Source organism: Camelus ferus, chromosome 10, assembly GCF_009834535.1.
Source record: "Camelus ferus isolate YT-003-E chromosome 10, BCGSAC_Cfer_1.0, whole genome shotgun sequence".
In the NCBI taxonomy this organism is placed as follows: domain Eukaryota; kingdom Metazoa; phylum Chordata; class Mammalia; order Artiodactyla; family Camelidae; genus Camelus; species Camelus ferus.
Window position 1 is genome coordinate 7,754,986 of NC_045705.1, and position 27,382 is coordinate 7,782,367.

General features: G+C 41.7%; 1 long non-coding RNA gene and 2 other non-coding genes across 3 annotated transcripts in view; 1 reads left to right on the forward strand and 2 right to left on the reverse strand.

Annotated features, from left to right (window-relative positions):
* The window catches only part of LOC116666307, a 67,326-nt gene that overhangs the window by 8,268 nt on the left and 31,676 nt on the right, over positions 1-27,382 (forward strand). The window lies entirely within an intron of this gene.
* TRNAG-ACC lies at positions 13,818-13,889 on the reverse strand. Its single transcript has one exon. It is a non-coding gene; the product is annotated as a tRNA-Gly (tRNA).
* On the reverse strand, positions 26,497-26,569 carry TRNAT-AGU. Its single transcript has one exon. It is a non-coding gene; the product is annotated as a tRNA-Thr (tRNA).

Below are 27,382 nucleotides of genomic sequence, written 5' to 3' on the forward strand. Positions count from 1 at the left end.
TTGCTCACTGCTTTATGTGCAGTCCAGTCCACTCCAATGCCAGAGCAGAGAAACATTTGGATATTTTAAAAATTATTTAATAATGGATAATTTTAAAAATAAACTTTCAGGGGATGGTAGAGCTCAGTGGTAGAGTGTATGCTTAGCATGCATGAGGTCCCGGGTTCAATCCTCAGTACCTCCATTAAAAAATAATAGAAATAAAAAAAATAAACTTTAAGAACAGTTTTAGACGTACAGAATTATAAAGGTAGTACAGTCTCCTCATATACTGCATAGTCCGTTTCCCCTGTCACTAATGTCTTACATTGGTGTGGACCATCTGTCACAATTAGTGAACCAATATTGATACATCATTACTACCTAAACTCCATACTTTATTCAGATTTCCTGTAAACTCTTTAGTTGTTTTTTTTTTTTTTTTTCTTACCTAGTATCCTTTTTCATTTCCAGAATCCCGCTTAGGATACAACATTACATTTAGTAGTCATGTTTCTTTTTGGCTGTAACCATTTCTCAGATATCCCTGTTTTATGGACCCTGAGAGTTTTGTGAAGCATTAGCCATACATTTTGTAGGATGCCCCTTGGCTGAGATTTGTCTGATGTTTTTTTCTCATGGTTAGATTGGGTAGTGTGTTTTGGGAAGAATGACCACAGAGGTAGAGTGTCATTCTCACCACGTCATTTCATGCCATGTACTATCAATATGCCTTATCACTATTGACGTTAACTTTGATCACCTGGCTTGAGGCAGTGTTTGCCAGGTTTCTCCACTGTAAAGTTACTCTCTTTTTCCCCTTCCCTTTATATTGTACTTTGGAAGAAAGTCACTGGGTGCAGCCCATGCGTAAGTAGTGGGGTTATGTTCCATCTTCTATAGGGTGGAGTATCCACATAAATGATTTGGAATTCTTCTGCACAGGAAATTTGTTTCTTCTCTTGCATTAATTTATTCAGTCGTTTACATTAATGTGAACGCATGGATATTTACTTTGTTCTCTGAATTAGAATCCAGTGCTACATTATTTTGTTTGCTGAAATTATTCCAACTTTTGTCATCAAGAGCTCCTTTCAGTTGGCTCCTATATGCCTTTGACATACTCCCATCAGTGTGGGGTTTTGTTGTATAAAAAAATTCTTTATTTTGGATTTTATTAAGAAAATAAAATAATGGATAGTGAGTGAGTCTATTTTATGAAATGAAAACTGTATAAACTTTACAATTAATATGAGCAAAATTAAAGTATTTAATGAACTAAAACTCCTGTTCTGGTAGTAATTCTGATTCCTCCATCCCACATCTGCCAGATGTGGACAAGGAAAATCTTTGTTTTAGTTCTTTATGCAGGGTGTCCCTTACTATTCTGCTGTGCCTCGTACTGTTATGTCCCAGATTCTCTGTGCAGATAGGTTACTTCCTTCATGGGCTTCACAACTGATTGCATAGAATTATCTGTATTTCTGTTTGCAGTTGCCCGAAGTTCAGATGCAATGTTTTAAGTACAATGGTGTTTATTATCTCTAGCCATCTCTTTCATGTAATTGCTTGGCTACAATCAAAGCTCTGCCAGGCACTGGATTCAGCGCTCCATATCGCTCTGCACGTGCGTGTTCTGATCTATGCCTCCATGATGACCAGCAGAGGGATTTGTATTTTGTGAGGGGAAGAGAGCTGCTGCTCCAGTAGAGATGACCTGAAAATGTTCCTCAAGGCACAGAACTTGTGGATTCTTTAGATTGATCAAGTGGACATTAGTAATTTTCTAATGCAGCAGTTGGGATGGGGGCTGGAGGTGTCATTTCTCTCTACGCCAAATTGTTGGGGGGTGGGGATGACCCTGCATGCCTGCCTCCTAAGGACAACACTTCCTAGGGACAAAGTATGTCAACTCTGCAGAATCACTTTGGGATCTGTAATTTCTGTGTACTTCTCTGACCTGAAGATGTGAGATTGCAGAAGCTTGGCTACAAGATTTTCTGATTTTATTCTCTCTTTCAACAAAGGGAGTTTTGGGGTCGTGGCGACCTCAAGGGCTCTCCTCCAGAGACCTCACTCTGTTTCATTCTTCTCAGGTCCTTTCTCTTCAGTTTCCCTTTCTCTTTTAGTCCCTTAAAGATCCTCAGACCTAGGCAACTTAGAGTCACACTGATATTGCCACACACCAGCAGTGGTGTGAGAGCTGGAGACAGAATTGGTAGAGAGCGCCAAGAAGAAAGTTCCTGAAGCAGGAGGAGGTATTTACTTATAAGGTGTGGTCTAAGAGGCTCTAAAATGCCCCTCCCCTTTTTAAAAATTGAAGTACAGTCAGTTACAATGTGTCAATTTCTGGTGTACAGCACCATGTCCCAGTCATGCATATGCATACATATATTTGTTTTCATATTAAAAGCCCTTTATGACTCCTTTACTCAAGCATTTCCCTTCCTGATTCTGCCAAAGTTCTTGGAATTTCCCAGAGTTATCTACTCCGTTGGGTTTGGACGCAAAAGTCTTTTGTAAGGTACAGGTGCTGTTTAGGTGCAGGAACCATGAACAATTGAACTCAGATTAATGTATCAGCTAAGCCACAGTAGTTTTGCAAGGGAATAGGATGTTCCAGAGGGAGCAGGATGTGAGACAGGTGGGATTTGGTACTGGAAGAGCTGTGATTCTTACCTTGGGTGGTTATGGACTCCTTAGAGAGTAGTATTTCAAACGCTATAGACCTTCTCCCCAGGGGGGGGAAAATACATACAGTGGAAGTCACTTTTGCAGCTGTGTGTGTTTGAAAGTCAAAACTAAAGACAAAATTTTGCTTGAAAAGCCCTTAAATATCTTGTAATAACCTTTAATGAAAAAGAATATGAAAATGAATGTATGTATGTAGCTGCATGACTGGGACGTTGTGCTGTACACCAGAAACTGACACACTGTAACTGACTGTACTTCAATTAAAAGAAGAAAAAAAAAAAGAAAGAAATCAAGATTTAAAAAAAAATAATAGAAAAGCCCTAAAATAATCTGTGAAGTATAGTCTAAGTGGCTTGGAGGTAGTTTGCTCTTCAGTCATTCTTATGCATGTTGACATTTGATTACCATTGATGCAGACCAAGGATGGAATAAAAAGAAGGCACATATTCTGATATCTGGTCCTTCGCAACATTCTACCTTTGAAGTACCTATTAAATCTCTGGAGGAGAATGGGAGATAAGTGTGCGTTCTAAAGCTGGCCCGTGGGGTGCATTCTATTCTGGTTTTTACTACTGAGCCACGATCGCCTTACTCCATGCTAAAAGATTTGTTTGTGGTTGAAGATGAAAAATAATTAGTTGCCAGTCTAGGTTTGAAAGCCAGAATATGAGTTAAACTTATTTGGAGCATTTGTTGTTTCAGGTGGTTGAGGGGCTGGGAAGCAGAGCAGCTGGGAAGGGAATGGGACCTGAAGGTGATGAGAACACAGCAGAGGAGAGAGAGAGAGAGAGAGATGGAGAGGATTGTATTAAAGCCCCTCTGCTGACCTTTGATTGTTCCTTGGACCAGCCCCAGCTGGAGATTTTCTCCTTTGTAAAATTCCCTTTGCTGCCTCTTCTGTTGGCTCCTCCCACCTTCCTTTCTCTCTCCATATGCCCAGCGTTCTCCCCTGGCCTCTCAGCACTCAGCAAGTGAGGCCCAAAGGAAGTTTGCAGTTGAATAAAGGAAAAGCATCAAGCAGCCTTATCACTACTTCCCCGATTCCTCTGGGTTTTCTTGTTATTAATTTTCTTATGCAATGTTTCTGTGAGACAGCTGTGTTTTCGGCTGGAGAGAAGCTTGTGACCTTAAGGACAGGAAAAAAAAAAACTATTAAGAAAAGGAGTGGAGAATGTTAAAAGGCAGGATTCCTTTAAATGGCATCAACTCTAGCCAGCTTCCGTCTTTTCTACAGAGTCTCCCCTGGCTGAATAGAAAGGACACGACCATTCTCTCTGGGCTGATGATTTCCAATTTGTTTTTTGGCACAAGGTCAGGAACAACAAGCTTTCTTAGTATCTGGTGAGACCACTCATGTATTCATTCTTTAAGCAAGTCCATAGATCTGTTAGTTAGGAAGTTAATTAGTGATTTCGGTGCACTGGCCACTGCAAAAGCCGTAATCTCTCTATTGATATGTAAAGGCACGCCTCTACTTCTGACCTTATTTCCTCATTTGATAGGAAATAAAAAGGAGGCATATGATTTAATTTATTGTTTGTTTATTGTCAAGATCAAATGAGATAATGTAGTGTGTGAAAATGCCGTTCATAACTTAGCACTTGCAAACAGCTCATTACATGTTGGTTCCACCTTCCTTCTCTGGGTGAAAATTCCCACACTCCGCAAGTTTCTATTCCCATCAGAACCTAGTGCCCATTACTCAGAACCCTGATAGGTGGCAAGAAAGAATAGGACACATGTGTTTGTGCTTCTAATGTCACATGTGGAAGGGTGGTCACGGAGTGGTACTCAGCTGGCTTTGACACCCATTATAATAGATTCCTACACCTTTAAGTTATGTTTCTCAAGTTAAAACTCTTATTTTTTTACATCCTTTTTGGCTTGTTTGTTTGTTTTAGGGGGGTGATTAGGTTTATGTATTTGTTGCAGAGGGACTGGGGATTGAACCCAGGACCTCATGCGTGCTAAGCATGAGCTCTACCACTGAGCCATGCCCACCCCCTAAAATTCTACTGGTTTTATGAGATGTATTCTGACCTGATCAAGAATGAAAATTTGTAACATCTTTAGTCATATTACATAACCTGCAAACTAAAGGATTTTGTAGTCAAGTAGCTGGAAGTTTAAATTTCTTTTCCGTATGTGATTATGCTGACATGCAGGTTCCATGAGGATGAAGTCTTTGTCTCATTCCTTCTTTTCATTGTAGAATCCCAGTCAGTCAGAGCAGTGGCTGACACGCAGTGTGAACTCAAAACTATTTGTTGAATAAATGAATGAATGAATGAACAAGCGAATGACCTTGTCCAAGCAGCCTAATGAAAGAGCCAGTCTAGGCTCTGCCTGTCTGGAATATCTGAGAACATCTAAAGATATTCACAGGAGTACTGAGAAAAAGTGTCTGAGCGCCTACTATGTATCTGGCTTTGTGTTGGGCCCTTGGGATTTTACTTTTAACAGGGCAGTCGTGCTCCTGCCATAAAATGAGCATAGAGCTTAGCAGAGAAGATATTGTATTAAAAAGTGAATACTAGAGGGCTGGTTTTTTATAACACAGAAGGCACAGAGTGTCCTGGAAGCACTGCAGGGGGCCACAGCATGTGAACAGAGGCATAGTTTCTAAAGCAAGTGTTAGGACATGAAAATATCTGGAAAACCATGAAACATGTTTCAGACGAAAGGTACTGTTATCCAAGTCCTTGTGCTTCACAAGCTGGCTCTTCCTGGTGCTCTGTCTCTTTCTTAGGATCCTGGGGGAGGAACATAGCTGTCGCGATTGTTCCGACATGTATGCAGCTGAAGAACCAAGCCTGAATAGGACAGCAAGCCATTTGTTCTAAAATTCTTCTTTTGTTTAAAAAATATTTTCTAATTTAATTTTTTTTTTTTTTTACTTTTAAATTTTTGGAGGGGGAGGTAGGTAATTAAATTTATTTATTTATTTATATTTGTTTTTTAATGGAGGTACAGGACCTTGTGCATGCTAAGCATGCGCTCTACCGCTGAGCTATACCCACTCCCCACTAAAATTCTTCTATCGAGGAAACATCTGTCTCTCTTTCAGGATGCCAACCATCACATGGGCCTTCCAGCATTAGCATCTTTTTCAGCCATTGGCAATGTTTGCCTCCTCCCCCCCCAGGCTTCGTCACTGCACACAGACACACACCTTTGCCCAAACTTCAGTTCCAGGCTTTTCTATGAAAGACTCTGCAGAAGCTCCTTGAAACCATCTTAAGTCTTCACAGTCCATGCATCTTCCCCCAGGGGCTTTGCCCAGCTGTTTCATTTGCAGTGTATTTATCACTTTTCAGCTCACTTGAATGCAAGGGGAAACACAAGAGAAAGACACTATTATTGTACTGTTTTTGTTTTCTGGTTGTCATTGTATTTCTTCAGAGTCATAGGATGGAAGAAAGCCTGGGATGTCATTTGGTTTCATTTCCTATTGGGCAGTCACGTAGGCCCACTCTTTTTTTTTTTTTTTCTTTTTAATTGAAGTACAGTCAGTTTACAATGTTGTGTCAATTTCTGGTGTACAGCATAATGCTTCAGTCATATATATACACACATATATTCATTTTCATATTCTTTTCTTTCATGCTTTTAAATGAAACTTTTAATTCAGTATCCTCTCACTTTTAAGTCACTTAAGGAGGATGAAATTCTGTAGGTTCCTCTGATAAATTATTCCAGAGTCAATAAAGCTTGTTTTTAAAAATGCTTTTTACATTTAGCTCAAGTACCTCCTGTTGCCTCTGAGGACAAGTGCTAAGTTTCAGTTGTAGCATAGCCTACCATGTAGTTAAGAGCCAAGTTCTTAATACCAGAAGTGGGATTTGAACCCACAGAGGATAGAAACTCACTGGATCTCAAGTCTGAGGCCTTAAGCATTCAGCCATTCTGGATCCCAAGAGCCAAGTTCTTGGACTCAGATAGACCTTGGTTGCAATATGACCCCTGTTTCAGCTGAATTGTGTGCTGTGAGACCATTGCATGACCATTTTGTAGCCTGGTTTTCTATCTGTAAACTGAGGAAAATAACATTCAGATCAAGAGGGAAATGTCTGTGTCCCTGACTCTCAAACGATGAATATTTGATAAATGGTGATTATCACTTTGCTCCGTATCAAGTATCTAATTATATTTGAGAGCAAGAACCATGACTTGTTGGGGTTTGTATCCAGCACAGCCCTTAGACAGCACTGCGGATATGATAGGTACTCAGGAACGGTGTATAAATGATTAACAAAAAATAAGCATAGGAAACAACTTGCTCGCCAGTTAACTAGGTCCATGACGGGGCAAATCATTTGCACTTCCTGAATCTTTGTTTAAATTCGTGTAAAATGATCGTTTTACAAAGGCCCCTTTGCAGTTGAATATTTATGGTGGGCATTTATTTCCTCTGCTCTGTCAGAACTCCAGAGAAGGAAGTTCTTTTAGGCACAATTTCTGGGCCTAAGAATGATTTTTTTATTAATAATCTGATTTTTAAAAATGCTCATAAGTTTTATTTAGTTACATTTAAAAACATCTTTTGGGGGAAGTTTTAGAAACTTTGTCATGTTTTCTTGATTAGATTTTAAATGCAAGGAAGTTAAATGTTGAGTTTCTGTCCCCTTCAGTATTATTTCACAAACAGCACAGACCCAGTATTTAATACTGGTTCCCAAAGTGAAAGTGGAGGTGGGGGAAGGAGGCGAAGAAGCAAACTCTAGAACAAGTCCATTTTGTTTGTTGTTCCACTGACTAATGCCTTCAGCTTTCTCCCTGGAGTGTTTCCAAAGCTCTTTGCTAGATGCTCACCTTGACTCTGCCCAACATTCTCAACCTCAGCTAAAGCAAACTGCAGCTGATGACAGCATCGGGCTGCAGAAAGGCAGCTGGTAAAGCCTGGGCACAGTTCTACTTAGAGAGACCATGATAAACTCACACATGCATTCATTTAACTATTGATTTCTCAGAATTTTAGGTGACTGAGGAGGGAGGTATGTGATTGGGGGGGAAGGGGAAAATTCCTTGGTGTGGGGGGGTGGTCTTAAACCCTCTTTAGAGTTTCTTTCTATGCTTGACTCTTTTCTGGGATGCTGAGGTTTCCAGCCGGAATATTGACTTCATCATAAAATTCTAAGGAAATGAATTGTTTTGTCAGTTTCACTGAGGGCCCCTGTGGATTCCCAAAGAGCACAGTAACCTTCAGTTAGGTGAACACACCACTAGGTGGAGAAAAGAGCATGTCAGTCTTAGCATAATCTTCTCATCTGATCCACCAAACTGTAAATCTTGGGGAGTTCCCAGTATATACACCAGTGTTAACTGAGATACGTATCCATGATACATGAAGATTAGTGATACATAAATAAAAAGAGGGAAATAAGATGATATCCCTGAGTGTGCAGACTTACAGAAGCCTACTCTGTGGTGCTGTTCTACCAGGGAGTTCTGCTATATTAATTTTTTTATTTCAATAGGTAGATGGCATTACTTAGACTTGTGGGGAGACGAGCTTGTAATGTGGGAGAATGATTTGTCCAGCTTCAAGTTCATTGATAACACCAATGAGAATACAATTTAGGTTAGTTGGTAGATTTTCATAGCTTTGTACCACAAACACTAGATTCATAGCTTTATATTCGGCACTTTTACTTTGTGCCAGTGATATCAGCAAAGAGAAATCCACACTGAAGAAAATTTCCACAAACTGCAAAAATTCTTAACTTTCTAAATATTATGCCAATGATTTCATCAGATATAGAGCAAAGAGTCTTTCCTTTGAGAACTTCGTTTCCCACAAACTGATTAAAAAGATACAATCCAGGAAATCCTTTTAGTACAAACCAGGGAGAATTGATATAAATGGAAATAAGGGAAAATGAAAACAGTGGGTAGAGCCTGACATTTGTTTGATAAAATAGCATAGGCGGTTATGAATGGCACAATATAATTCAGAGTCCACAACACTTCTTTAATATCACAATCACATATATTACCTTACTTAATGTTTACATTAAACTTGTGAGGTGCCTCTGACTGTCCCCCACCTGTCTTTTGTGAAGACAAGGAAATGGGTGCAGGGAGAAGGTAAATAATAACTCCAAACAGGTATTCAGTGTGCGTGGGAACCCGATTCAATTCCTGTTCCACCCAACGGTGGGTACGTCAGTTGTTTTTCCCATTTTGCCAATGACTCTCCACTTTTTTGTCAGCCAACAACCCTGGTGATTCCTGCCCATCAAGAGCAGTGCTTGCTACAGGGTGGTGGTGGGGAGGTGGGGTTTTCCCTGGGGGTCCCCCCAGAATCTGTGTGGGTGGATCTGTGTAATCTGGAAAAGATGCCAGAGACAGCTCTACTCTGCTAGCGTGCACCCTGACTGACATGCCCTGCACTGTCCCACACTCTGTACCAGGATGGTTTGATTTGTCTATTGACTTTGAATTTGAACTTCTTCCCGACTTCCTGTTTAATAACTCCGCATTAATTTTTTTTTTGCACAAACTTCCCAGGCAATTAGTTTCATGGAATATTTCTGGGTTAGCCTATTTCCTTCTCCCTAGAAGGAAATCTGGGGGTCGATGGGGCAAAAAACTCGTACCACACAGTTATGTTAAGGTTTAATTTAGGATAAAGCATCATTGCAGAGGTTACTGTATGAAGCTGGAACTCTCCCCCATGTCACATCTTAGTATTTCTCATCTAGTGAGAGTATTTGACCTTGCTTATGACAGCTTACTGTAATAGGAATCATTCTATCTAAGCTCGCTCTGACACACACAGCTCAAATGCTCCCCAACATGCTTCCAGGAGCAGGGCTTACTTGCTTTCACTATCCCCTAGGCACAGGCCCTTCCTTTCATGGCCACAGTCATCTCAAGACTCCTCTGAGGCTCACCCACCGCAGCCCCGCACAGCACCGCCCACCACCCCTCCCTTCCTCTGTGGCACTCTGGAACGTTGGCCAGGTTACATCCATGCTTAATAACCTGTCGCATATTTTACTGGTTGCTTTGGGCTTCCTTCACAGTTTCCTCCCAATATTACTTTTTTTTTTTCCAATTTATTAGCAAAATGAAGTGGTGAGTTTTGTGATGTTGAGCTGGGCCTAGAGGCAACACAACATTAGAGGGTTAGGGTCATGCAGCTCACTGAGTTTAGGTGCCCTGAGCCCTCTGGAAATAATGCTGAGCAGACTGAATTACATCGCTTTATGTCCAGCTTTGTGACTCATACTGCCTGCTGAAAAGAACACTTCTACTTTCTCGCTGTGTTGGTGGTTTCAGGTTTCAAAATGATATTCTTTCCAAATCTCTGGCCAGTTCGGATTTCACAGACAGCACAGCCATTTCAGGCTTTACCTGGGGGAAAGGAGCTGTGACTTTCCATTCAGAAGCTGTTGTCTGTCAGGAGCCACACCAGGAGAGGATTTCTCACAGCTGCCCTTGATGGTCCTAAAGCCCTTCCTGGAGCAGCTGTGAGCACCATGACTCTGCTCCTAACCTCAGAAATCAAAGGAAAGAAGAGAGTGTGTGTTTTACATATTCTCCTCTGTCTTTTTATTGCTTCCTGTCTGCTCTGTCCGGGCTCTAACACTAGTGGACGAAGAAGTGGCTGGGCCTGCCCACAAATGATGTCATTTCAGGAGTGGATGTAATTTTCAACCTTTGTCGAGATATCTGAAATCTCACCCGGGAGAGTCTTTCTTTTGGGACTATCTTCAAGAGTTTCATATGAAAGTGTAAAATACCATTGGAACGTACTGTCTTTTAAGCCTTATACTTTTTTGCACTTAAACACCTTCAGGCAATGTCAATCCACACCTGAGGGTTACTCATTTTGACAACTAGCTGAAAGCAAAATAATAGGAAAAACAGTGACTCTCACAAACAGTTTGCCAAGAAATGGTGCTAAAACAACCAAGGACAAATTTTGACAAGTTCACACTTTTTTGGTCCTCCCATATGTGTGTAATAATCATCCCATTGTAAGAGGTTTCGGCATGTCACATTTTCAGGACATATATTTATAGGTTTTGGAAAAATTAACACTTAGTAAGCATGTCTCTAACTGTGGACAGGCTAAGTGGAATGTTAAAATGTGTACCACACTATTTTCCTGCAACCAGTCAAACTACGATCACAACATTGAGAGTATATTCATCTCTCAAGTAGATGACTAATATTTTTACTTTTCTTAGTTACTCATTTGGGTAACTGTGGCTCATCTCCCTCCCTTGAGATCAGAAGGGATTCCCTGGACAGGATGGGAAATGGAAACAACCTTTACCGAGTGGAGAGTACGTGGACCCAGGCTATGACTGCACAGCTGGGTCTAAGAGCACACAGGTCAGACGGCAGGGGGATGGCCCACTGGGTCATCAGCACAGAAGGGGCCGGAAGTAGAAATTGGGAGGGGAGTTCTGAGTCAGAGAGGCTGAGAGCAGAAAGGGCAGACTGTGATAAGTGAACTGTTTGAACAAGTGTTGGACGCCGACAATGGGACTGAGAGTGAATCTTCACATAGTCTTACCATCCAGGGCGTGGTCAGGTCTGGAACGGGATGGATCTATTCTGGTCTATTCTGTTCTACTTTAATATGTGTGTGTGTGTGTGTGTGTGTGTGTGTGTGTGTGTGTGTTCTTCCTGTGGGCCAGGCTTCTGCTAGGCCTTGTGAAAGTAAACATCACCACCACCACCACTTACTTTCAGGTACTGTGATAAGTGCTTTGTACATATGACTCATTTAATTCTCACAAAAATCCCATTGGATGAATATTATCTTCTGCTACATATGGGGGAGCAAGTTCAGTGATGTCAGGAAAAGCATCCAAGGTTACATGGGATACAATTGATAGAGCTGGAAATTGAACTCCGTTTACTCTTTCTGTAAAGTTTATGATCTTAGTCACTGTGCATTCTAGCTGGCTATATGCATTAACCTGTTTTGAAACATTGATGGAAATAAGGACTTCAAGAATTTCGATTGCATGGCTAGGTGATTAAAACTAAGCTCACTGGCTTTGCAGGTCATGAGGCACTCTAGAAGCAAAGGGAAAATTGTTTACTCTTAGCTTTGCTGGTATTTCTTTCCACTTTTGCCTTTTCTCACCCTATCCTCCTGTCTGCTGTATTACGAAAACACGAGAGTACAGGGTACATGGTTAACAACTGAATTCCAAGCTGTCTCACAGAGATAAGCTCCTATGAGGAGTTACACAGGGCACAATGAAAGAAGTTTGGAAGAAGAAATGATGAGATCAAAAGAAAGTGCCTGCCAGGTCCAAGGCCCTGTTCTGAGTGTTTTGTGATATGAGTGAGTATCTCACGTCACTGCTGTCTTCCAGGAGCTTAAAAACCTGCGGGATGTTAACCCAGAGCACACGACTACTTAGAGAACCAGGCAAGATTAAATAATGAAGACTACAAGAGATGCCACTAGGCAGCTTAATCGATAAATAATTGCTGTTGCCAGTGTGTGTTACGAAGAATTAGAAAGACTGGAAAGGAAGCTCACGTGGAGAGAAGAAAACATTCTTAACTAATACTTGACAGCTACGCAGGTTTTGACTCAGTGGTGAGGCTGAGGCAATGGGAATGGAATAAACAAAACAACGAGAAACAATATAGGGATGATGAAGAGTCCAGTTTGGTGCAGACTTGGTACCAAGGACTGGTGGCAGCCAAGGCTGAGAAAGTGGGCCGGGGTAGAGTGCGTCAGACCAAGTGTCTGAGTGGTAAGAAGAAATCCAAAATCCTCCTTCCAAATCTCCAATATACTCCTCTTTCCAATCTTCAAAGCTGGCCCTTCTTTCTTCTTTCTTTACTCCATAGTCCAAGACACATTTGCCTAATTGATGCTTATAAATATTAGAATTGTCCTTGGGTTTTCGAAGCCTTGGGCATTTGGGATGCTGGGAGCTAGCTGACCAAGGGACTTTGTGAGAAGAGTGGTGGGGCAGATACAGCAGGTGGCGCCCTCTCACCAAGGCAGGAAGAGCCCATACTGACTAAGCCAAGCCAGGCAGGCCCTTCCTTGTGAGTCGCTTCCCAGCTCAGTAAAGGAACCCCCATGCCTTGCTTAGTGTGTCCCTCTCCACTTTAATTTTAACTATTTAGCTCCTTCATGACATTTTGAAGGGGTGGTGGGGAGCTGGGAGGTTTATTTCTTAAAGGCATTAGTAAAACTCATTTTGGCAGACGGAATTGAGAGTTCCATTAAGAGCCGTTGATATTCTGTCCAGATGTCAGGTAGATGATGGTCTTTTAAACTAAAACAACTGGTGTGCTCACTGAGGGTCTATTTTATTTCTTTCCTAGTGCTTAGCTTCTGTATGCTGTTGCTAAGCTTTATGGCAATAAGTAAATAAATAATCCATAATTACAGCCCTTTCTCCGGAGTGTGAAGAAACATCTATTTCTGTTTGAGATAAACCTTGGGGATATTTAGAATAGAAGGCTCAGTCTAAGTGGGGCATGGACGTGCCTTCACTGCGTGTTGCTGTGGGAACATGGGCTCTCCACCGTGGTCCTTGGCCCAGTGGAAGGAGGGCCCTGGGATCAGGGCTTGGCCCAGAGGAGGGTCTCAGAAAAAGTGAACTGAGCACCTACTCTATCCATATTTTATGTTCAGAAAAGTGGGATATTTTATCTTTGTCCACCATTCCTTTCCTTATTTATTACCTGAAGACTACAGCAAAAATTTTGATGGCTAAATGGAACCATTAGGGCTACCCAGGGCAGCCTGGTGACATTTTGTTTCTTGGAACCAGCTGATTCCTGCTCCTTTCCTATCTTCCCGTTTCTCCTGTGGTCCTCTGATGCTCTCTGGTGCTGATGGCCCCACAATCTTCCACTCCACCTGGATTTATTGCCCTGCTCTTCTCTTCCTCCATTAAAATGACCCTGTTTCATGCCCATGATAACTTAATAGCTCAGTCCTTCTAGTACTATTGTGATTTAAAAAAATTTTAAAGTTCAGAATTACATTTTCACTTTTGTGACCACTTGACCCAGTTTTATTTTATTTATTTATTTTTTTGGGGTAATTAGGTATTTATTTATTTATTTATTGGGGGGGATTAGGTATTTATTTATTTATTTATTTATTTATTTTGGGGGGTGTAATTAGGTATTTACTTATTTAATGGAGGTACCAGGGATTGAACCCAGGACCTCGTGCATGGTAAGCACACACTCTACCACTGAGCTATACCCTCCGCTACCCACTTGACCCAGTTTTAGATTTGTAAAATATGCTCACTGTATTCAAGACTCCTTGTTAGTTAGTCTACAGAAACGGCCTTATCAGTGCCTGAGGAGAAACTAAGCATTGTCAGTCTCCCCGTTCCCTCTGAGGCATGTTAACCTCATGTCTGCTTTCATAAAGGGAGCGAAGAATTTCAGGCACCAGGCTGATGAAGGAGATGGTTTGGGGGTAGGCAGGTCACTAAGTTCTGTCAAATCAGACCCTCTGTGAGAGAGTTATGTATCTCACACAGAATCTCTTGGGACCTTTCTTCTGCAGCCCTGTGCCCTGCCAGGATGTGGGAAGGCATATCCAGGTAGGAATGATCCTGCTGGAACAACATTCTGGAAAGGTTCTGGCTAATGTTTGCTTGCTCTGAGCACCAGAATCTGGTTACAACTGTCCACTGGGCACATCCAGTCCTGGAAATTACGCATCGTGGTATTTGCTGGGGAGTTTCACATTGGGTCTTATGAGGAACACAAAGAGGATTAAATAAGGATAATTAAATCCATACCCAAGAACGTACGAGGTGCAAGTGACTGAATAGCCAACAAGCAGACACACACACACACACACACACACACACACACACACACACACACGCACACGCACACGCACACGTGAGAGCCCCAGTCACGTACACCCGAGCAATCGCGAGATTTCCTATCTCGACTCGTTAGAGGACTGGTGAAAGGTTTGGTCAGGACTGCCTATGGGAAATGTCTATGCCCGGGCCATGCGTAGGTCTTCACCTCCCCTCCCCCTTCTCATCTAATTCTAGGATGAGATTTTGTTATCTTCCATGTGCCACGCTGTTCCTTATCCCTCCTGGGTCTCTGTTGGAATGGCTACTTCTTGAATCAGAGCTTTTGTATACTTTAGAATTCTCAGGCTCTCTGCCAGCACAGAAGCTACACTTTGAGATGAGTTTCTATCAGCCGTGCTTCTTTAGCTCTAAGTACTCCTCTTCCAGCATACTACTGCATGGGTCTGTGTAATACTGGACCTTCTGGAGAGTTTTCCTTTTTTCCCATCAACAGACAGTGCTAGTCACCTGGAAATGCCTTAACTCTCTCCACTACCTCACTTCACTTTTGTTTTTCAGCCCCTTCATTCAGTGGAGGCAGGGTGAGTAGCTGTAGAAATAACTGGCTATTAATTGAGAAGAAAGCAACTTCCAAGCCAACAACTATCTAAAAGTCTTGACCGTTAGAAAAGGGACATTAACTTTAGGCTTCTTCCCTCATCAATTTGGTATATGTGGACTTCTTTAAGGATTTTTTGCCATTCAGTTGTGAAAACCTAGAAAGGTTTTGAACTTGAGTTCTCATCCTTGCCCTTGTCTTGAGGCCAAGACAGTAAGCAGTGCAGCCTACCGCACACTCTGCTGAATGTCTGCCACGTTCTTCTAATGGGAAACCCGCACAGAAGAAACAAGCAGTGTTACTGAAAGCAGCAAGCTGTGAGTGGTGGGGCAGCTCCCAGGAAGGAGAATGGCTCTGGGGCTCCTCCCCTCCCACAGAAAGAGTACAAGTCCTGAGGCTACCCTGTCCATTATAAACCCTTCACCACCTTGATGGCTAGTTACTGTTGGTGGAACCCAGTGAGCTTTCAGTAACCAGGCTGCACCCTATGTTCTTACACTCTCTCTCTCAAGACAGTGGCAGAAACCTAAGTGGTCAGTACTGTGTTGGTTTGGAGGTTAAATTCTAGGCTAAACTGGGGATCACAGAGATGCAGAAGGACGGAGGCCAGGTGACAGACTTTCATTTTTTGTTGAATTGTAAAATGCATTGATCATTTGAGCACCATTTAGAAAATGCCACTATTTAAGCTAATGTGGAAACTGTGAGTGAGTGTGCGTGCGTGTGTATTCACATGGCTCCTCTCCCAGCTCTTAAAGCCTCACCATGACTCACTGCTTTCTTTCCCCCAACAAATAATCATCATTACGGATTGAATTAACTGGAAATGACAGATAGCAATGTTTGATTTTATTACTACTACAAATCAGAAGTACCAGAAAGATGTAGGCTTGATAGATCTGGACTCTTTAGTCTAGTCTGAGCTCCCTGAAGGTCAGAGGTTCTTAAAAATCAGAAAGGTATTGAGCCTGAGTCGTCAAATTGCTTTTCTGTTTGGGAGCAAGATAGACAAGGGAGAATACTTTTAAAACCCTCTTAGAAAAGTGCTTCTCCTGGTTACTGCCTGAATGAGTGGCTTAAACATCTGGATTTTTTTTTTTATGGGGAAGTTTCTCTTTATTGGACTAAAGGAAGTTAACATACTTGGAGAACTGAGGCTGTTTTGTGCAGCACTTAACACAGTGGTAAGAAGGTACTCAGGATGCATTTGGTGACTAAGTGATTGCAAAGTCCACTCTAATCTGCTGCTCGACTCCTTTCTCTATTAATGAGAACAAATGTAATCCTGGCACAAAAACTGTAATCTGGAAATGGCTTTTAGAAATCCACTCTACTGAATAAATGGTCCATTAGAGCCCATCATTATATGGAGCCCATGATGGTCCATCATTATCAAAGTTAAGAAGGTACATTAGACTAGATGGTGGTGGGAGATGTAGAGGAGGGGGAGGTCTATTTAACTATTTCAAGATATTGATGGAGAAAAAAATTTAGCTTCTAAATTTTTATCTGCTTAATATTCTTACCAACAGCCTGAAGTATTATAATGTCTGGAAATTGTTAGAAACTGTAAAGGGCTGAGATTTTACCCTACTTGTAATCTAATACATTAGCCTGCTATGGTTTCAGAGATACTGGCAGAACACACAAGACTCCTGGGTCAGAGACAAAAGACCTTATTACTTTGAGAAATGGCAGTATACAGAGTATCAGAATTCTCTTGTGGAAGCTCCTTGAGCTCCATTTCCCACAGGGTGATGCAGAGAGTTCCAGGTGACACCTGCACGTGCAGTGGGTTACATGATAGGAGAGGAACCCTGAGCTTGGGGAACCCAAGTACATTATAGTGATCAATGAGTATGCCTGCCTTTGCTCCTGAGGGAAATGCTCTATCTTCCAAGCTGCTTTCTGTACAAACATCCTTGAAAAAGCTAGTCCAAAACAAAGTCAGTGCCTCTGCTCATGAGATGTGCAGAAGCATGAGAGTCCCATGGAGAAACTGCCTTGAAAGAATGTGGTATCCATGCCCCATGTGGGTTCTCCATCCCTTTCCCACTGCTATCTTTAAGCCACCATCTTTAGGCCACCATCTTACTTGGCATGTGGTGGTTCTCACTGTCTTCAGTTTCTGCTGTCAAACCAGGCTTGGAATTATGCTGGGTATTTTTATTTCCCCTGACTCTGAACAGTTGAGGATTCCCAGAGATCTTTGCAATCAAGGGAGATGACAAATCAACTAGGTCTCTGCCAGGAGGGAGTAACTTTTTCTGGGGCCAGTGCTGACACCTGCTTGAAGGAGACGTGGGGAGGAGGGGAGAATAAATAGAAGAGAGAATACAGTGCAGGGGAGAATAGCTCAGTGGTAGAGCACATGCTTAGCATGCACGAGGTCCTGGGTTCAAGCCCCAGTACCTCCATTAAAAATAATACACAGATAAATAAACCTAGTTACCTCCCTGCAAAAAAACAAAACAAAACAAAAAACATAAGTGAAAGAGAAGGAGAGAAAAAAAGGAGAGGGGGCAAAATCTATTGCATGGTTGAAATCTAACTGCATTAGTTAGGATTTTTCCTTGAGTATTTTTATCTGTCATTTCCAATAGAATCAGAGACAGTATTTAGCATCTATTTATGAAGAGTAAAGCAGTGAGTCACAGAATGCTGGTAAGGCTAAGGCCCCAGAGGAAACTGTGTGGGTAGCAAAGAAATCAAGCTTTCATAAATTGAACTAGCTGCAAAAGATAAAGATACTTTTTTAAAAAAGTCCCCCTATTTAGTAGAGTGAACACTTTAAGGGAAACTTGAAGAAAACATGTTATGTAAGTAAAAAGTGAATGTTTGATGGCTGCAGTTCACAGAGAAACTTACACGAATCCAGAGTTCTCTCAGGGTGGGAATGTGACTCCACCAGCACCAGCAGCCTTTGGCTGTGAAGGGTGCCTGTGCCTGTGCCTGAATCTTCTCAACGGCCACCCAAGGCTTCGCTAAATCTCTTTAACAGCAGAGGAAACACTGGTACAAAAGTTAAACAGTTTGCCCCGTTAGTGGACCAAAAACATGAACTGAGTCGCCTGATTCCAAGCCCAGATTTTGACCCACAATGTTAAATTGGAATGAAAACTAATAAAGTAGAAACACAAGGGAGAAAACGGGCCATTTCTTCCTCTTTCTTTTTGCTCAGAGTTGACCCTCCTCCCTAAGAGAGTGGAGACAATATGGCAGGTGGCTCTTTTCCTGCTGACCGACGGAAATGCTCCACGCAAGGGACAGCCGCAGAGGGAAACAGACGTATGAGTAAAGGGATGTGCTGTTCCGATGGGCAGAGATCAGAGCGGCCCACTCTTCAGATCCGTCATGCAGAAGGGCTTCAGTTTGTAAAAGGCAGAGAAGGAGAACTTGCCAAGGAAGCTGCCCTAAACAGCAATGTGTTTGGGTTCTTACGTTCTAATTTTTTTTAGAAGGTAGCTGAATTTCCTCATGGAACATTGCAGTCTTTCTCATCGTCATTAAAGTGGTTCGACCTGCTGTACTGGATGGAATTTGTTGAGTTTGAGGCTCAGCTTCCTGTAGAAGAGCTACATACTCTTGCTCAAGTCCTGGAATCCATGGAGAGGAGGAGACAATGGTTATAAAGTGTTAAATCCCAGATGAGTAAAAATAATAATTACTATCATCTAAGCAGCATCCTAAATCCACCTTTCTCTCCTAAGGAGATGATGACTCACCTTAACCTTATCCAGAAAAGAAATTCTAGCCTCCCTACCAGGTTCTTTTTTACCTCCCTACCAGGTTCCCACTACTGGTCTTATTTAGCACAGTTCCCTCTCTCTTCCCTTAGCTTGTCCTATAGAGTGTAAATAGTATTTTTCATCTTATATAGGTATCGTTCGATGATTATTACTCTGCTCTGTGTGTTCTCTATGTCTTGATCCTTTACACATTGGCTGTCATAGAGTGGAAGTCTCTCAAGGGCATGGAATCCGTTATTGGGAACTGTGTCTACAAAAGTGACAAACACAAACAGGTGTTGAATTAACACTTTGTGTTAACTTGAAGACAGCGTTGGTGATGATACTGATGACAAACTTCTTCACAGTTTACTGAAAGTCAGAAAAGTGGTAAAGTTATTTCCGGAAGCCTTCAGAAAGCCTCAGAATCATGGAGAGTAAAGAAAATAGTTAAAATTAAAAAAAAAAAAAAAAAAGAACTTAAAAAAAAAAAGAAGTATGCCTTAGTCTTGCCCTTTTAAATGTATGGAGAACATTTCCACTTCCGCAGTCCATCATTATGTGAAAGGCAGCCGTGCCTTAAACCAAACTCTCCATCTTGCCTCTCAAAGCAGCCCTCCTGATTAGCATCCCGATTTCAGATTTATTCTCTTAGCTTCCCAAGCTCAAAACCCCTGAGTCATTTATTATTGCCGCCGTATCCAATCAGTAATCAAGTCCTGTTGTTTCTGCCTTCAAAATAATTTCCATAACTTTCCCTTTCTGTTACTATGGATACCATCGAATCTCCCTTTTCACTTCATGCCTGGACAACTGCAGTAACTTCCTGAGTCTCTTGGCTCCAATCTACCCTGCCTGCAGCTGCTGTGGAATAATTTCTTTTGTCATATCACACCGCTGTCCAGAAACCTTCACAGGCTCCTCCCTGCTCTTCTTTAAAGCCCAAATTCTTTAAAGTAGCTTGCATGGACTTCCAGAATCTGACCATATTGAAAGGATCCCTGCTCACTGACGTGATGCCTTCATGGAAAACCGAGAAGGCACCTCCTGGAGGCAGAGAAAGCCTGGTGATGCAGGCTTACAGAGAGAAGCAAGCCTTTGTGTGAACACCCTGTAAAGGGTGGTCGCATCCTCAGGGGGCACGCCCTCTGCTGTAGGGTACACAGTGCCCTTGGAGAGCAGGGCACAGGTGGTTTTTTAACTCCCAACCACTTCAAGGTCTTTGCAGATCTTAACTTCCACAATCATTGGCAGAGCCCGGCAGTCTACCTGTTCAACCTAATTTCCCTTTGCTCCGAAGCTCAGACAACTTTGCTTTCCTTGAATATGCTGTGCTTGATTTTACCAGAGTACCCTGACTCTTAGTTTTTGCATTTCCTGAAATGCACTTTTACTTCCTCATAGCTGGGTAATTCCTGCTTGCCCTTCAAAGTTCACCTTAAATGTTACTCTTCTGGAAAGCTCTTTCTAATTCCACAGCCTGAAAAAAACTGATCTTTTAGGTTCCCACAGCACTATGCATACTCAGTTATAGCACAGAGGGGTCGGATATGATAACCCACAACTCTGATGGACCAAAGTATACACTTTGGAATTTTGTGGTAACTGACTTTTTCTTACCCTGGAGTTCTCATTTCTGGAAAGTTGGAGAACCTTAAACTTGCTTATTGCGAAGTAATTCTGTCTCTTTTGGATAAACAGACACTGCAAATGTTCTAACCCCCACTCTCAAGGGAGGTGGGTCTGAGCAGGGGAATGTTTGCATGGACTAATGTGTCCCGGAAGAGGTGAATGTTTTCTCTGTTGTCCTCCTTTGCCTCCTTCTGGTCCTCTGGTTAATCTCATCTCACCTGTGGTTCAGGAGGCAGCCTGCATGCACGTTAAAGCTGCTACTGAGCAGCTGACTGTTTCAGCTCAGGGGCTGTTCCTTCACGATGGGAGATGCATGGTAATTGCTCCCAAAGAGCTCAACCATCACCTCCTGCCGATCAGCACCACATCAGTTCTTGCTGGTGCTTCAGATTCCCAGTAACTCCATGTCATCTCCTCCTTGGCCTGTCTTTGCCTCTAGCAAGTTTACAGCCAGCAGGCCTGGTCCACATTCCATAAGGCAGCCAGGAGCTTTTGGATTCCTTCTATATCATGTAAGCACCAAGGGAGAGCCAGGTGCATCCTACCAGGCCTGTCCCTGCAGACACCTCCTCCACTCTTTGTTGTTTTGCTGCTCCAAGGCCAGCTTAGGTAACCTGAGAAAGCCGAGCACTAGCGTGGATGCTCTTAATTTCTCCCTCCATGCATCTGGGGATTTTTGTGGCAAGCTCTCTTGCCGCAAAATCCTCCTGTCTCCACACATATGTGGCCCCAGTTCTGGGGAAGTACTCAGGGACTCATGCTCATCCTCTCCATCCTCTGACTCCTGTAAGTCTCCCTGACCGAACACTGTCCCTCAAGTCAGAATTTTTTTTCCATTCCCTTCCTAGTCTTTAGGTGGATGATAACTTCCTTTGTTAGAGCCCCAAATTTCTGTCTAGAGCTTATAATAAAATTATATGTTGGGCACTTCCAATTTTTGCTCCTGAACTTTAGAAATACCTTTATTTTTCAGCAAACTCTGGCTTACATTACCACAGTTTTGCCGTGGGCTTCAAAATCCTCTCTTACAGATCAAAAGCTGAACAGTGGCTCTTTCTTTGCATTCTGGTTATAGCAAAAGAATCTTCCCAGAGGTAACAATGCATCTGGCTTAGTAGAGGACAGGCTCATGCAAGGAAGAGTGAAAAAGGAAGCCATTAATATATTATAAAATATTATCTGCTGCTACACAAATGCCTGTATTACATTGTAATCACAGGTTCACTGGCCTGTCTTTCCTTCTCTACTAAAAGTCTTGCATGGGAGCTGTGTCTTATTCACCTTTGCCTCTTAATATCAATAAAACAAAAGCAAGGTTTAGGGCCACCTCCCAGCCATCCCTGGTCCAGTGGGGAAGACAGGGAAGGATCTCAAAGGAAAATAAAGTATTAAGATTTCACACCCGCAAGCAGGGAGTGGCACACATATGGTAGAGAAGATGGACAAGTGTCATTCTGAGGGCTTCTGGGGTGGGTCCTATGTTGATTGGTTAGACAAGAATTTGCAGTCTTGTCCATGGGTCTTCATAGGGGAAAAACTAGATACATGCAGTGTTGTTTTTGGATCCCTGAAACAGAAGATGGTAGTGTCCTTGTTATTGTGGAGCTGGCCCAGCTTAGTGCTGGCCCTCATGGAGAACGATGGAGCACTCGAGGGCTGGGGTACAAGTGCACAGGTAATCTGAATAGCTCGCGCTATATACCAGGCTCTTTGAGGAGCCGTACATATGTTGATTCATTCATTCCTTATCATAGGAAAATAAAGTGGCTTCCATTATTAATTTCATTTTACAGATAAGGAAATGGATGTGCAGGGACGTGAGGTGATTTGTCTGAGGGCATATAACTAGAAAGTAGCAGAACTAAGAATGTGAACCCAGGGAGTGTAACTGAGAATTACACCTGAGACTCGTATTCATACATTTCAAATATTAACATTTGTGCCTAAATTCAAACTGCTGTAGTACAATCAGACTGAATGAGCCTATATGTCAGGCTTATAGACTTCAGCAAATTTAGAGGAGAATCTGTTGACCAAAAAGAGGAAGACTTGTTTCGGGTGGCTGATGTGTCAAAAGTATCCAAAAGGAAATCTCCCCCAAAGGAACATTTCCTGGGAAAATCCACCAGCCCAGAGTCACAGAAAATTTGCTTTCAGCGTCTAAATGTCTTTCAAACTTTATTTAAAGTGAAACTTTTTTTTTCCAAATAAAGTCTTACAAGGGAGTCCAATAAGTAAGAAAAATCAAAGTGAAGCTACAAAGCTTCCAACGAGATCATCAATCTTCAGCGTCCCTCCCCACCCCTCTTCACCTGTGTTGGCATTCCGGAGGAATACATGGAGCTCTGGTCGAGCACCTGACAAATTCATTGTGCCCCTTCTATGTACCAGGAACTTTGATACATTCTGCTACAAGATTGTATAAGTCCAAATGTGATTAAAAGAAAGGGCTACTTTTCAAAACACATATAGTCAGTCTGAAACTTGCTTTATGATAAGTTATTTGAACCCCCACACACGTGTTAGAATACTTGCTTTGCCTGCTTGACTAGGTATGCACGTCAATTTTTGTGGGAAAAAAAAGAAAAAATATTGACTTCATCTTTTATTATGACTTCATTTTCATATATTCACCATATACAGATATAGTGACTTGAGTTTTCTGAAGTAAAATCTGGGTTTGGTACATTATCTGACAACGGGAAAGAGTATTTCAAAATCTAGGCCCTCCATACAGCTCATTATATGGTTGGCAGTTTAGTGTGGTAAGGTCAGAAAGATCTGGTTTTAAATTCTGATTTCATATATTTTAAGCTAATTGCCTGACTTCCTTATGTCTCACTTTCCTCGCCTAAAATATGGGCTAACTATACTATTTACATCTCTTAAAGATGTTCTAAGAGCAAATGAAATCACAAAGGTAAACTGGCATAGTGCCCTGCATGTAATAAGTGTTAGCTATTATTATTACTACCAGGCTGGCAAAAATAGTATTTTTGTGCTGTTATCGTTTATCAAATGGGGTCAGCTCTTAATAAGCAGTGAATAAGGAGCAATTCATTCACATTTACGTGGATGTTTTAAATATACTTGTTGTACTGCTGTGTGCCTGACGTTGCATTAGACACTAAGTGTACAAGGTCCTGTCCTCTGTCCTCAAGGAGTGTATGTGCTAATGGTGGAGCCAGAGAAGACCAATGACCACTGTCAGTGGGAGCTGTGGAAATGTAGTACTACCAGTTTACACAGGGTGTGATGTTAATGGGTAAAAGGAAGACACCTAAATGCAAGTGTGGCATTAGAACAGTTTTTCAAGAGGGTTGTATGTGAGCTAAGATTTGAAGAATGAGTCGGTGAATTGTGGACAGAAGGAACAGCATGTACAAATGTACAAAAGGAATGGAGATTTGAAACAGCTTGCTGCATTACTGAATTTACAGTAATTTAGAATGTTCCAAAGTGAAAGGTACTTAGAGAGAAGATGAGTTGGGGCATTGAGATAGGCAAGTGCAGATCTTGTAGGGTGCTACATGCTAAGAAAAGGAACTTGGGCTTTATCATGAAAAAATGACGGGCTGTTAAAAGAGTTTAATCAAGGGAAGCAATATTATCAGCTTTGCTTTTTACAATCACTCTGGGGTGGATAATGAATTGTACTGGGACAAACTGAAAATAGGGTGCCCAGCTAGGAAATAGGAAAACAATTAGGAAGTTACTGCTGTAATCAAGTGTGAAGTGATTAGAACACACACTAAGGAATAACAGTACGTATAGAGAAAGTTGTGTATTGGAGGCAGATAAGAGATATTTAGGAGGTAGAGTCTGTTAGGGTTGGGTAAGTATTTGAATTCTGGCAGGGCTGGTGAGGGATGAAAGAGAGTAGAGACAACACCAGTTTTCTTCTACTTTGCATGACTGAGTTAGATTGGTATTAATCTAGATGGCAACTGTGAGAAAAGCTACAGCGTTGATAGGGAAAGAATGATTAGACATAATGAACTTGAAGACTTTTGAGATTTCAAAGAGTAGCTGCCCCATAGCAGTTGGATACAAAGATCTCAAGTTTAACTAAGAGGTACAAGCCAGAGAAATACGTTTGGAGTCAATAACACATACGTAAGTAAGAGGTGATGATCTCCAAGGAGGGTACATAGAGTAGAAAGGCTAGGGTAATAACAGAGCCCTAGGGGCCAACAAATTCAAGATTTAATTAGAGAAAGTAGATTCTACAAAGGAGATTGGAGAAAAGCAGTAAGAGGGGGAAACCAGTGAGAACCGGATTATAGAATCCACAGGAGGAAATGGTTTCATAAAAGATGAAGTAGTCAGGAGCATCAAAAGCTACGAAGATCAAATAAGAGAAAACTTTAGGAATGTCGGAAGTCACTGATAATTTGGGGGGAAGGAAGAGTCATTGGAAGAGCTGAAGTAGACAGTACCACAGAGTATGGCTGTAAAGGAATGAAGAGAGGGGGATGGGAGCATATGGAAAGGAGGGCTTGAAGTTAATAAAGGATTTTTTTTTTATGGCTTAAACCATTCATTCATTATATTCAAGATTTGTATATGAGAAGTCTGGCATGACTCAGTGGAGTTCTCTGGGGTCTCCAAAAACAACTCAAAGTGTCAGTTAGGCTGACTCTAATAAGGAAGATCTGGGGAAGAATCCACTTTCAAGTTCTTTCAGGTTGTTGGCAGAATTCAATTCCTTATGGTTATAGGACTTAGGTTCCTATTTTCTGTCTGAGTCCATCCTATAGAGGCTGCCTGAATTCCTCATTATGTGGTATCCTCCATCTTCAAAGCCATGGTGAGTTGAATCCTTTTCATGCTTTAAATCTCTCTGACTTTTTTTTTTCTGCTAGTTTAAACTTAAAAAAATGTGTAATTGTGGCAAAATACGCATAATATAAAATTTATCATTGTAGGCATTTTTAAGTGTACAATTCAGTAATGTTAAGTATATTCATATTTGCAACCTATTTCCAGAACTTTTCATCCTGCAAAACTGAAACTGAACCAATTAAACAGAAACTCTCCATTTCTCCTTCTCCTCAGGCTGTGGGAACCACCATTCTACTTTTTGTTTCTACGAATTTGACTATTCTAGATACCTCATATTAGTGGAATCATACAATATTTGCCTTTTGGTGGCTGATTTAGTTCTCTTAAGCACAATGTCCTCAAAGCTCATCCATGTTATAGCATGTGTCAGAATTTCATGGGGAAGGAAATTTTTAAGATGAAAAATAGGAGAAAACAATGGACTGAGCAGGCCATAGGAAAGGCACAATCTGTGTACTAAGATTGGAGGAATTCTGTCTGAATTCCTACCACCTGAGAGCATTTATTTGTTCCTCAAGATCTTTTCTTTCTTCAATCTGCCAAGTAAAAAGCAATGTACCTGGAGGTGCGTAAGCCATTAGACATCCAAGGGTTGATCAGTTGGCAATGGGTTGAAATCTAGGTCCTGCAGTGTCCAAAGGTCAGACTGGTGGTCAGAAGCCATTCTTCCTAAGAATCCCACAAAAGTCGTCTAGATTGTTTTGAAATGCAAGTACCCTTACTGAAGAAGATTTGCAATTCCATTTAGTTTGGTTTAGGTGAGTGTTAATTCTGTTTGCTGGTATTTCAAGAAGACGCTGATGACACAGGAACAGAGCCCAGGAAGGGCTCAGTGAGTAGGAAATCAGACTGAAATTAGACATTTCCACGGAGACTTATTTTTCAGAGCAAATCAGTTGTACATGGAGAATTGGGAGTGACTGTGTTGGAAAGCCGGGGTTGCACTTGGCAAAGGGTTCAGCCCTCAGGGACCTTATGAGACACTTCATATCTCCAACTATGACCTCCTCCTCTGACCTCTTGTATATGCAGCTACCTATGTGACCTCTCTACTTAGATAACTGAAAGGAATCTCAAAGTTGACATGTCCAATACTGCACTCTGGATTTCCCACCTCTCCCCCAAATCTATGTCTCTCCTATTCTTCTCCAGTTCATAAAATGTCTTTTTTTTTTTTTTTTTTTTTGGTGGAGGGAGATAATTAGGTTTATTTATTTATTTTTAGAGGAGGTACTGGGGATTGAACCCAGGACCTCATGCATACTAAGCATGTGCTCTACCACTTGAGCTATACCCTCCCCACCTTGGAAAATGTCTTTAGCATCTATCCAGTTGTTTAGGTAAAATTCCAGACATTTCCCCCATTTCCTTTGTGCAGTCTACCAGCAAATTCTGGCAGTTCTATCCTGAAAGCCATTTACATCCTCTCATCTTCACTGGACCACCCAGTTCAATTATTACTGGTTCTCGTCTGAACTATTGCAATTGGCTCTAAAAGGTCTTTCAGCTCCATTTTTGCCAGCCTAGAATCAATTCTCCTAACAGCAGCCTTGAAATCCTTCGATGTCTGTTCACTGCACTTGGGGTAAAATCTAAGTTTTCTAGCATGGGCTCTGGACCTTTCAACATTTCTGATCTCATCTACTATTTTCTCTTCTCTCACCACTTTCCAGTTCCACCTGCCTTCTTTCTATTCCTTTCCACCCGGCCTCCAAATCATGTCATCACTATCTCCTTATTGTTATTCTGATTTCAGCTCACATGTCATGTCCTTAGAAAGTCTATCTAAATCTAAAGAACTCTTCCATTCACTCATTCTGTGGTATAGCACCCTCTTCACAGATCTTTTCACTATCTAAAAGGGTCATTTTTATCTATATATTTATCATTAGAGTACCAACTCCAAGGAGGGAAGACCTAGTCTGTCTAATTCCTGCATTCCCAGCATGCAGAACAATGTCTGGTACAAAGTGGGGGTTCAGTAAATTCGTGTTGATTGTATACGTGAATCCTTTACAAGCCTGTACAAAAATCCTTTGAAAATGCTGGTGGATGGAACAGATGGCAAGCAGGGCACCCAGTTTTCAGAATGGATTTCTGCCCTGGTGAAA